A 9,223-nucleotide genomic window follows, 5' to 3' on the forward strand; every position below is an offset into this window, starting at 1 on the left:
TAGGAATATAGAAACAATCAACAAAGAGTAGTACTAGTAAATTTAATCCACTATTCTAAATTGCTGACTTTCCAAAGCAAAGATTTGAAATCACTTTATCTCATTAATTCAAAAACTTAAAATAATTACCAATTAAGTCAATCGTAGTTCCATCTTCCATGGTAACCCAGAGACAGAAGGTCCCAATTCTAAGAGTGCACACTTTCAACATACCCATTGAATGCTGCCATATGCAGACAGAAAAGGTAGGTACCTGTAATCAAATTCTAAGGTCAACTTGCAATCATCTGACTTCAATAATTTCCAAGTGTCAGAGATGCTTCGTATATAATCCGCAAGGAGGAGGCGAATGCATCTGGTATGACCATTCAAGGCAGCCAAGTGGAGTGCGGTACCTCTATTTAGATAATTTACTTTATGAATCTGCAGTCCAATTTAATAACCATTTTCTCAAATCTGAATTCAACTTAAGTAAATATGGACTAGATTGAATTGTGATTTTTCATGTACCTAATCACGATAGTTCGTAAGACTGATATCAACTCCAAACTTAAGCAAGAGATATACTATCTACATCAATGCAGAAGAAATCAGTGCATGCTACCTTACCCCTCTATAACCCCACCTCAAAAACACTAACCAAGTAGGAATGGAGTTATAGGATAACCCTTCTACATTTCAAAGCACACACATAATTTCACTTTTGTCCAAATTTGGTTACAATTAGCATTCTTTATGCTTTACTTCTTACACTATTCACACCTAGTAACATTATCCAAAGTTACAATATGTCATTAGAAAAATCCAAAGAACAAAAGTATACTTAAACCATTTAAATTTTAGTATTAAAAACAAACAGGATTATCTATAAAGAATTGCTTGAATTGATTAATACCATCTTATCTAACTTGCTTGCTGAATTGAGATCCTTGAAAATTAACATGAGTATACCTAAGTCAATTATATCTTTGCTAGTAAACTCAAAACATAGAGCTAGAACGTATTTCAATGATAACTACTATTATTGAAATTGAGATCCAGCATCTAGCTCCTGCTTAATGTAACAAAATTCTCTTTCCAGCTAATAATTTCAATATAAAAAAGAAAACACGTAGGAACAGAAAATATAACTCTGGTTCAAAGTTCAAACTAGAAACCTCAAATTTGACACATTTCAAAAAGCTTTCCATACACAGAATCTAACACCACTACCATGTTAATCTAAGATTAAGAATTAACAAATTAAACATTTGAGACAAAATTTGAGAGTAACTAAGATTTCTACTCCCAACAAAAGCTTATACTACATTTTAAACAGGTGGAATCATGTCTTCCAAGACAAACAGTAAAATACATATAATATTCATCAAGCCATTTCACCTTGCTCTCGTCAAAATCAAAGTCAACCAAAGGAAGCATAGCTGGTACTGAGTACTCTTCTATGTATCTATAGCTGTTTACTGACCAAAGATGAATAACCTAACAGAATGACAAGAATAGTTAGTATAAGAGCTAATATAACATAAAAACCAAAAAATAACAATCACAACAACAATAACCCATTTACTAGGGATGTCAATGGGGTAGGGCGGGGGCGGGGGAGGCCTCCCTGTTCCCCATCCTCGCCCCCAGATTTACTCCCCATTCCCATCCCCATTCCCCACTGTGGGGGAATATTGCTCCCCATCCCCATTCCCCACAGGGCCCCATTCCCTGCAGGGACCATATTCCCCATCTCTCTAATAGTTTTGACTAATTATTAATTTTCATAGTAAAGCTGAAAGTATCCATCCTATACAAAAATAGCAAGATTTTATATAAAAAGTCCAAACGTCAAGATGGTGACTTTCAAATGACGCGGTGGGAGACGTCATGGCAAGACAGAGCATAGGGCAGTGGACAAGGGTCGAGATAGAGGACACGGCATCAGAGAGAAGAATGGACACGATGATAGAATTGTGGAAAGGAATGCCACGAATATAGAGAACGACACAGTGAGGGTGATGGAACGGTGAGGGGTGACATTGCAGTGAGACGGGAGAGTGGCGAGGGGGTGGCTGCAGAGAGGTTGGATGGAGTATGGATGACGTTAGAGATCTATGAACTAAAGAAGGGTTATGCAAATAAGGATTAGGAATAAACTATTAAGGACAATTAATTAAATTTAGAATAAACTATTAGGGTTATATGGCATGTGAAATGACTAAAAAATATATATGAGAAATAAACTATTAAGGACAATTAAGCAACTTTAGAACTTCGGAGATTAGCGGGGATGGGGCGGGATCTCCACTCGATCCCGCTCCTACCTCGAGGGAATTTCATCCCCCATCCCCACTCCCGCGGGAAAAATTCTCCACAGTCAGATCTCCATTCCGGGCAGTCCCCGCAGGGATCCCGACATCTCGGGGAGTTTTACCATCCCTACCATTTACTACTCGGTGGGGTTAGCTACAAGTAAAACTCAACTAAAATAAAATAGCAAAATAACCTTAATTGGAGGAAGTAACATACACAGGCACAAGAAAGGAAAGTACCATGTGTGTAACGTTTCAATGGTACAAACCTTGAAAAATAAAGTTTTGTAGAAGAAAGCATATGAGAAGAAAGGAGAATAACCTTTAAAGATAATATTCAAGAAGCATCTCAATTTCCTCCTCCTCCTCTTCATATAAAAAAAAACAAATAAATAAGAAGAAAGGCAAATGAGAAGTTATGTTATAGGTCAACAATAGAATTTGGCATAACATTTAAATGCATAAAGAATACTTTGACTCCAACTAGAAGATACAAGAACACTCTAACAACAAAAAGAATACTTAATAATGATAAGAAAAGTGGGATTCTTACACCAGCAACTTCTAGAACAACTTTATAAAACCAAATCTCTACTGCATTGTCAAAAATTTCCCACGACTACTACTACACTTACACTTAGGCTCCCTTCAATTGCAATAAAAATCACATGTTAACAAGTTCATTATTAATCAATAACTTGACTTGATGAATAAAAAATTCAACATCAGGCAATAAATACCATGAGAATCCTTAGACACATGCAGTTTTGAAGATGATCTAAGGCTGTCTCGATCCATTCCTTTCTTAGACAAATTAGATACACTATCACTATCGAATCCTCCATCAGATGTTAGCACTGAACACCGATCAAAGAATTTCCTCCTCTTGAATAGTGTGTTATGTTGTGATCTTTCAAATCTGTAACCAATCTTCTTCGTATGGTACAGTGGTTTAACTCCCGCTTCTGCAAGTAATGTTACTTTTAGTGAAACCGAATTAACCTGACTCATTGACATAATATACATCAGGTAATGACATATTTGATAGGGATAATTTGTTAAAACCCTACCAGATCTAGAATACTCATAATCCTTTAACTTTGATACAGCCTTCCAGTATTTATAAGCTAGCATCTTCCTCAATTTTTGGCGTGCAAAGAGTTGAGGAGACCAAAAGCCTTTGGCTTGGTGCAAACTTTTTTGCATCTTAATAGTTTTTTGTCATCATCTCTATAACCTAACTTAATATCATTCCCATTCTTTGGAAAGGAAATGTTGGGAAAAAATTTCCTACAATATGAACTATTAATATTATTTTTGGTGCAAATTAGTTCAGGAGAGTTAACACACAGTTCTCCTCTTCATACGACCATCTCTAAGTCTTCCCTATTTCAATTACATTATGAAAATAAACAGCTTTATTTTTAGTGATAAACCACATATCAATATAAAAGCTATCATATTAATAGCTAAGATATGTATTTAATCAGAAGAATCTATTATCAATATCAATTTAGAAAAGGTAAAAATGGGTACCAAGATCAGATTGCATAGTAACAAAGAAATTTTCATGAGACTCGAGCTGAAGAAATTATGTAGAAAGACAAAGATCAAGAGAGGCAGAGAATATTATCAGTCACTAAATTGGGGCAAAATTTCATCAGACTAGGGTTCGAACCAAAATAGCAAACAAATTGAAAACAAGCAAAATAAAACTAAATTGATGCAAAGATATTCGATCAAGAAGCAAAATAATTAAATTGAAACAAACATACAAAGACAAAATATAAAATTGGAACAACAGAAAAATGGAGAAAAAGCAAACCAAGAAGCAGGAAGAGGGTGCGTTCGAGCGGTGCACAACAGAACAAGGGGGAAGGTTGAGGATGACAACACCGGGACGTTCACAGCAGAGGGACGAACAACAGACGTGCCTCTCCACCTTCCTTTCGAGCGCAGGAGCTATGTGGAAGCTTGAGCAAATCCGTGACGAAGAAGGATGTAGCAGCTAGCCATTAACTCTGCTGCACCATCCAAGCCCATCTTCCTTACCAAAGCCCAGCGCGAGCAATTGGCACTCCAGCACTGCCAGGAGGAAAATTGCCAACCAGAAGCACCACCAAGTGTAGCTCCTTTCTCATAATCGACCTTCCTCCGATTCCGTAGCTGATTCCAAACCCTCCACTCACTCTGACTGCCGTGACTGTGAGGATGATCGTGAAAGGGATAGGGACAGAGACCGCGAACGTGGAGGTTTTGTTTTTTTATTGAATCACCCAGGGAGAGGTTTCTTTTTTAATTTCAATTGGGGAATTTTTTGTGCGTGGTGTTTTACATTTGAACCACAGTCAAATTGTTTGATTTAGCAGTCCCATCTCAAATCGTCACTAAGACTGCCACACTCTAGTATTTTAGTGACATTTCTGAAGTCCGCTGGTATATGGCCTCCGCCATTTGCCACTTCTAGCGTAGTGATAAACAAGTATGATGCATATCTATTCTATGACTGATGAGTCTAATCTGTCGGTCATATAACCAACCCGATATGTCCGATAGCTAATTCGGGCATCGTCCTCTTGAATACTGGTGAGTGGTACAGTACCATGATTCTCACCTGGTGAGTGATAAACCACCTTGATCCCTACCATCTGTGGGCGGTAAACCACCTCAATCACCATAGACGTTTTCAATTGCAAAACAACACACCCGTAGGTGGTAAATAACCACGATCCCCGCGTCCGTCGCGACACTGGACATGCGGTATACCACCACGATCCTTGCCAGGTCATAGCTCAAATTCGAAACCACAATCTTTTAAAATCTTGACCTAGAGCAAGTGGGACTAAGTCACAACCCTTGCATACTACCCAAATTTTTTCCAAATATCAAAATCTATCTTAAAAAATAATTTAAATCTATTTTCCTTTCATTAAACTCCTTTCACCAAGACAAAAGTCTTAAATCAATTTTAACAATCCATTCTTTAATTCCATTTTAAAAAAAATCCAAAAATTATCAAAACACCCAAACTTGCTGTTCATACATAGCCGAACCAAAATCTCAAGCAAACAACAATAATTCAACAAAAATTCAATATAAACTTAATCAAACTCAAACAATAATCAATTCACACCAACATTCACTTATCAAATTCACATTTAATTATTATAAAATTACCAGACCCTACCTCTGTACAAAATCAAAACAATGAAAACTCCAGAGAAACTTTTTGATTGAGCTGATGAAGAAGAAAACATCAGAAATCGTCTGTACCTCCTAGAACTCCAATTAGCCGAACTCAAGAAAAAGGGAAGATACGTCACCGTCAACTTCTACCAAACGAAAGTGACACCAACACGTAGAGGACAAAGATACGAACACTTTAATCGGATTAGATTTTTTATTGGGGTTATGAATCGTAAGAAATTACGGTTGGAAGCTCAAGGAAGTCACGGTTTCCTTCCCTCACCCATGGTCTCTCTTTCTTTATTTTCTTTCTCAGGTTCAATTCGGTTATGAACGAAACAAATGAAGTAAGATGATGATGGGCATTAGTGAAATAAAGATATGTGTCATGCTTATACATATATATATTTATTCATATAATCCACGTTGGCTTTCTTTCTTTTCGTTTTCCTTAATGGCTTCTTCGGCCAAAAAGAAAGAGACCAAAGAAATGGTACTACATAGTGATGATTTAATGTTGTTGCTAATAAAAGTGGCCCAATAGATAAGGAACTTAAGTAGTAGTAGTATTCTTTTATCTTTTTCAAAATACCTCATTATAATAAAAAATATGTAAAAATTGTAATGGATTTTAAACTTAAAGTATCATAAAATTTAATTTAATTACTCTTAAAAAAATATTTTTTTAAATAAAATAATAAATCACAAATAACTCATTATTTAATTTTCAATATTTTTTTAAATAAAATAATAAATCACAAATAACTCATTATTTAATTTTCAAAAATTCAGGTTGTTATATCTTACCACTTAAAAAATTTTGTCATCGAAAATTGTTAGAATGAAACAAATTAGAACCCAAATCAAAGAAAATAGGGTCCATGAAGAGAAGTACAAGAAATGTCTAAGATAATATTCTAAAGCGGGCAGGTAGGCAATTAGATCTACAGACAAAATGAGGTACATAGGGACAATAAGGTTTGGTTAGGAGATAATCAGATCATATTCTGAAAAAATTCAAGGCAAGAATTCCAATTAAGATAACGAAGGAAGAGATGGCACGAGTTCGTGTAGCACGAATAAGGATTATACTTCGGACCTGGGCTATCTTCGTAACCTCTAACATTCCCATACCCGTGCATTACCTATTACTTTTGTTTCATCCATGATAACCCATTAATGTTCCCATATACATAAATCATCAGTATTAAGTTGGTCAAACCTAATACCATGAGAAATGCAATGGTTGACTAACAGAATTAATCAATAGACAATCAGAATATACACTGAAGTATAGTCAGCCCATTACCAAGACTCTAACAGGAACGAACTGCTTTGATACCATAATATAACACCCTAATTTTTAGCACCTCATGATCGTACTAAAAGCTGAGTCGTTACTTACCTCTAAACCTTTTATTTTATACTATCTTTATTTAATATTGAGCTATATATATCAACGTAGCATTATATATATGACGAGAGGAAAATAAAATCTAACAACTCAGGCCCTCAAATACAAGTCCTACCCCTCTAAAAACTAAAACAATAAATGACGAGAGGAAAATAAAATCTAATAACTCAAATTGTAAACATAATCTTCTACACTCTTGTAGCTCCGCAATAAACTTTCGCACCTGTAACTAAAAGGGGAGGAAATAGGGAGTAAGAACTGGGTAGTTGGTGCACGAAATTGTGATCTCAATGACTCTAAACAACTTGGTACGCACAATTGTAATCTCAACTCTTTTTCACAACTTCGCACAACTAACTAGCAAGTGCACTAGGTCGTCCAAGTAATAAACCTTACGTGAGTAAGGGTCGATCCCACGGAGATTGTCGGCTTGAAGCAAGCTATGGTCATCTTGTAAATCTCAGTCAGGCGGATTCAAAAGGTTATGGAGTTTTGATAATTAAAAGATAAATAAATATAAAATAAAGATAGAGATACTTATGTAATTCATTGGTGGGAATTTTAGATAAGCGTATGGAGATGCGTCATTCCTTCTGAATCTCTGCTTTCCTACTGTCTTCATTCAATCATTCATACTCCTTTCCATGGCAAGCTGTATGTTGGGGGATCACCGTTGTCAATGGCTACCATCCGTCCTCTCAGTGAAAACGGTCTAAATGCACTGTCACCGCACGGCTAATCATCTGTCGGTTCTCACTCATGTTGGAATAGGATCCATTGATCCTTTTGCGTCTGTCACCATGCCCAACAGTCATGAGTTTGAAGCTCATCACAGTCATCCCATCCCAGATCCGATTCGGAATACCACAGATAAGGTTTAGACTTTTCAGATCTCAAGAATGCTGCCAATTGGTTCTAGCTTATACCACGAAGACTCTGATCTCAAGGAATTGAAGGCTCTATTGTCAGGAGAGGCAATCAAACGCATGGATCAGGAATCCAAGAGATACACACTCTAGCTTTCGCAGGTAGAACGAAAGTGTTTGTCAGGCACACATTCATAAGTGAGAATGGTGATGAGTGTCACGGATCATCACATTCATCAGGTTGAGGTGCGAGTGAACATCTTAGAATAAAAATAAGCTTGAATTGAATAGAATAACAATAGTACTTTGCATTAATACTCGAGGAACAGCAGATCTTCACACCTTAATCTATGGTGTGTAGAAACTCTACCATTGAAAATACGTAAGTGATAATGGTCTAGGCCTGGCCGAGTGGCCAGCCTCCCCACATGGCATATGAATTTGAAAATAGGGAAAAAGACCCTTAATACAATAGTAAAAACTTCTATTTATACTAAACTAGTTACTAGGGTTATAGAAATAATTAAATGATGCAGAAATCTACTTCCGGGCCCACTTGGTGTGTGCTTGGGCTAAGCATTGAAACTTTCATGTGTAGAGACTTCTTTTGGAGTTAAACGCCAGTTTGCAGCCTGTTTTAGGCGTTTAACTCTAGCTTGTAACCTGTTTCTGGCGTTTAACGCCAGAATAGGGCAGGGAATTGGCGTTTGAACGCCAATTTGCGTCATCAAAACTTGAGCAAAGTATGAACTATTATGTATTCCTGGAAAGCACTGGATGTCTACTTTCCAACGCAATTGAGAGTGCACTATTTGGGTTTCTGTAGCTCCAAAAATTCTATTTCGAGTGCAGGGAGGTCAGAATCCAACAGCATAATTTGTATGCTTTTTGGCATTGTTTTTAGTATGTTTTTGATATGATATAGTTAGTTTTTAGTATATTTTTATTAGTTTTTAGTTAAAATTCACTTTTCTGGACTTTACTATGAGTTTGTGTGTTTTTCTGTGATTTCAGGTATTTTTCTGGCTGAAATTGAGGGACCTGAGCAGAAATCTGATTCAGAGACTAAAAAGGACTGCAGATGCTGTTGGATTCTGACCTCCCTGCACTCGAAGTGGATTTTCTGGAGCTACAGAAGCCCAGTTGGCGCGCTCTTAACGGCGTTGGAAAGTAGACATCCTGGGCTTTCCAGCAATATATGATAGTCCATACTTTACCCAAGATTTGATGGCCCAAATCGGCGTTCAAAGTCACCCTCAGAAATTCCAGCGTTAAACGCCGGAACTGGCACCCAAATGAGAGTTAAACGCCCAAACTGGCATAAAAGCTGGCGTTTAACTCCAAGAAGAGTCTCTACACGAAAATGCTTCATTGCTCAGCCCAAGCACACACCAAGTGGGCCCGGAAGTGGATTTTTATGTCATTTACTCATCTCTGTACACCCTAGGCTACTAGTTCTT

This window comes from Arachis duranensis, chromosome 9 (assembly GCF_000817695.3).
Source record: "Arachis duranensis cultivar V14167 chromosome 9, aradu.V14167.gnm2.J7QH, whole genome shotgun sequence".
Taxonomy (NCBI): Eukaryota; Viridiplantae; Streptophyta; class Magnoliopsida; order Fabales; family Fabaceae; genus Arachis; species Arachis duranensis.